This window comes from Pseudochaenichthys georgianus, chromosome 7, assembly GCF_902827115.2.
Source record: "Pseudochaenichthys georgianus chromosome 7, fPseGeo1.2, whole genome shotgun sequence".
Lineage (NCBI taxonomy): Eukaryota > Metazoa > Chordata > Actinopteri > Perciformes > Channichthyidae > Pseudochaenichthys > Pseudochaenichthys georgianus.
In genome coordinates, this window is record NC_047509.1 from 7,818,747 (window position 1) to 7,822,573 (window position 3,827).

General features: G+C 39.9%; 1 long non-coding RNA gene across 4 annotated transcripts; it reads right to left on the reverse strand.

The window, feature by feature from the left end:
• Positions 1-1,733: 1,733 nt before the first annotated feature.
• LOC139434083 (uncharacterized) lies at positions 1,734-3,510 on the reverse strand. Of its 4 annotated transcripts, none has more exons than XR_011643500.1 (4): positions 3,148-3,510; positions 2,410-2,488; positions 2,204-2,312; positions 1,734-1,919 (listed from the first exon to the last, which is right to left on the reverse strand). It is a non-coding gene; the product is annotated as an uncharacterized lncRNA (long non-coding RNA). The 4 variants fall into 4 exon arrangements; XR_011643499.1 differs by having other exon boundaries at positions 2,204-2,315; XR_011643498.1 differs by lacking the exon at positions 3,148-3,510 and having other exon boundaries at positions 2,410-2,954.
• Positions 3,511-3,827: the final 317 nt, after the last annotated feature.

Below are 3,827 nucleotides of genomic sequence, written 5' to 3' on the forward strand. Positions count from 1 at the left end.
GTGTTCATAATAGTATTTTAATTTAATATAATAAAATACACAGTAACAATACAATAATTATACAAATAACAACCAACCTGCAAATCAACCTACACATCAAAATAAATATATTATCTAAAACCGGTGCATTAGATTTAAAATAAAAGTAATACATAGAATTCAATATTTAAATGGTAACAAAAACCGTAACACTATGTATGATAAGAACAAGGCAACAAAGAAAGTGTTTGTTGTTTTTCCTTGTTCATGTCTATAATGTTTCCCGTTGTGTAGCGTCCAGCCTTTCCCAATCTGACCTGCACTTCTGTCTGTTGAAGCCACTTCTTGAAGCAAACTGAAAAGAAATGTACAGATATAAGTACACTGTAAAAAGAAAACGTAATATTTACGTTAACATTTGGGCTGCTGTGGTTGCCAGAACCGTTAAAGTATAATACATTACAAATTACAGTTGGTTGGCATAGAGTCTAGACGTTACAGTCAACAATTGCTTATGGTGAATTACAATGGCAAAAACAAATAGAGCTAGTGTACACGGTGCAGCTGTATTATCTGGGAAATAGAAGAATCGGATCAGGATTCGGTATTGGCAGACAATCAATATCAAATGAATCGGATCATTATTAGCATCTGATCACCTTTGTCGACTTGCAGCCTAAATACAAAGATAACTCCACTCCTCTCCTACCACTCTTACCTCTAATAAGCCTTGGTAGAACTAGTGTCCGAGTCATAGGGTCCAGAGGCCTGTACTACGAAGCTGGTTCAACCTAACCTGGATATGTTGGAGTTAGCCGGTTGGCCTAATCCAAAACATACGCGCTCTCGCTAAACGGTCCTACGACGTGGGTTATCAAGTGGATCGCTCAAGCCAGCCGTGTCCCATCTAGTTAGGTGCGCGTTCACATGAGAGGGGTGGTATCTGGAGCATTCGACCAATCACAGACATGGAGAAGCGTACCGACAGCGCAGCGTCATACTTCCTGAATGAAAAGTGAACTTTAATACTAGTCAAATATGAAGAAGTTAAACTTTAAACATCCATGACTTAAACACTTGATCCAGGATCAAAGCCACAGAGCTGCAGCTGCAAGGTGAATACAGCTGGGAACAGAACACGTGTTTGAATGCATACATTAACAGGTTTATGATATCACTGCCCGTCTAAAACACGATCTGACTTCAATTACATTTGTCTCGAGTGTTTCGTCAACTTAATGTGTTGCTTAAAATAATACTTCTGCATACAGTATGTGACGCTGTGAGTGTTGCACGGCCAGATACGGCTCAGCTGACTCAGATCAGGAGATATGTGATACATTATGAAATGATATGCCGCGGACTGTACTTAATGTTACTCTGATCCGGTTACTGATGTTGTGGCCGATATTTAAGTCAGCTTTCTTAACGCTAACGTTATAATAGTCAGATTGCTCTGAAGATGGAGGTGATATTCTATTAATGTTCACACAGTCAGTGATTTTTGCCGGCCGTCTTTCCTGCAACGGCAGCTTTTCTGTGTTTCCTTTCTCCTGTGACTTGATCGCTTTAAACTCCGCACACTGAGCTCTGATTGGTCAGCAGGCAGTGCTTTCACTGAGTTGAGCTCTTAGCCTGCAACCTAACCTGCTCCGGGGCAGTTTAGCCGTTCAGCATAAGTTACCATGGAGATCTAGCCCGCTAAAAAGAGAACCAGCTTCGTAGGACCGGAAAGCCGAAGTTTTCCCTGAAGTTAGCCGCGAAGAGAACATCCTGCTTCGTAGTACAGGCCTCAGGACTGACTGAAGACATGTGGAACAGAGGACAGGCATGGTTCCATGTACAGGAAACTGGAACTTTGAACAGGTGTTTTCATCTTTTCTGCCTGAAGATTCACAAGTTCTTGATCAGGTGTTTGATGTGGGCTGGCATGATCCTTTCTGCAGCGATAAATAAAGAAAACAAAGATTTTTTTTTTAATAATGGTAATGATGGTAACAACAATAATATTAGTATAATTATGTATATAGCACTTACACAATTGCAAAGTGATTCTCACAACAAAAATAAAGAACAAAACAATATCAACAATAAAAAAACAAATTATTACAGGAATGTTGAGACAAATAAATGTTTTTTCAGTCTTTACAATGCACGGAAATGACCTTCCAAAGGCTAAATTCAAACTCAATACCATAAATAACTGGGTACCAAAGTGCTTTACCTGATAGAACACGCTCCACACGGAGCAGCAACCATCCGGCTCGGCCTTTTGCTGCATATCATCTCCTCCCTCTATCTCTCTCTCTCTGGTGTTAGGTTCCAGTAGATCTCTACTATCCAATAAAACAGAAATTCCCCAAAAAAATCATATTAAAAAAGTTAAAAACAATGACTGGCTGTTGGCATTGAAATGGATTAGAATCTCACCTTTTTCCTGGATGTCAGGAAGGCCATGGAGTCGTTCCCTTCAAGTCCGCAACCAGTCATAGGAGTTCAAATGCAAAGCCTGAATGATGACAAGAGCGAGAGACATACATTTTACAATTATATTTTTAATTCATACCAGAGCAGTGTGTACAGGCCCTGTACGACATGCAAAGAACAGATCAAATCCCCTGACAGACTCACACACTTTGGTGATGTCCTCATCTGATAATGTTTCATTTTTTAGCAGCAAAGTAACATGTATGTCAGACCCAACTCATTTACAGTATGTTTTGCATCTCCTCAACAATGGTCTGTATAGTTGAGTAGAAAAAAACTGTCCCTACAATTTCAGGTAGATTAACACACATTTGTAAGAAAAGTTTACAATGAAGCACAAAATCCCTCTTTGTATTAAGCGAGCTGCCACAGAAAGTGCAGCTTAACATGCTAACCTTTGGTGAGCTACAGTAAAGCTAACTTCATGCTCAACACAAAACCTTTAACGTGCATTACATTGACGATTTTAAACACAACTTAACTTTCTCTACTTGTAAGATAACGTTTATTTAACTTACCCTTAAATAACTACATCATGTTTTTCAGTGGAAACACAAACTGCAGAAAACGTTAGCTGCTAACTGTTGTTAGCTAAGACAGCTAGCTCTTAAGGGAAGTAACATAGCCTCATGGCAAACGTAAGGTTGAGTTAACGTAACATTGTAAGAAAGCAAAACGAACCTTCGAGAAAGCGTTTACTCTCTCTCCTTAGCGGGCATTGTTGATTGTTCGAAACACGATCTCTCGATGTGCTGCCCACACATCGTCGGTTTCATCGACCCCGGGTTACCTGGTCTAGCAAACGTCCGCCTCGTACGACGCACTTGTTTTGTCCATATACGCAACATTTGATCATTTTTTTGGCCACAAAAACATCCCATAACCAGATGTTGAGACGGCCCCACATCCCCATACAACATATCGCTTGCCAATTATTCTTGGCGTCTTATTGCTGTGCATCCTTTGTCGTAATATTTGGCCCTTCAATGCATTCAAACGGGACTGAGCTCAGCTGTGTTCCACTCATGACGTCACCGCCGGAAATGGCCGAAGTTGATGTTTCCGGCGCAACGAACGATTGTTACTAACTGACAACTTTTGTATGCTGTTATAATCGTGATTTATTAAAAATAGATCAATAATAAAACAATCATATGGCACATTCCACAATACAAATGCAACCTCTATCATATACTAAGCCCACTAACAGGTGCTAAAAGCATTTCGTAAGCTCTTTAACTCTTCATACCTCAGTCTACTTTTAAGACACTAAAATAACGTATTCAAATTTGTATTTTGTTTTCGCGCGTGGAATTATACCGGCTCTCGTTTCAGTACACATGACAACAGAACTGACAGGC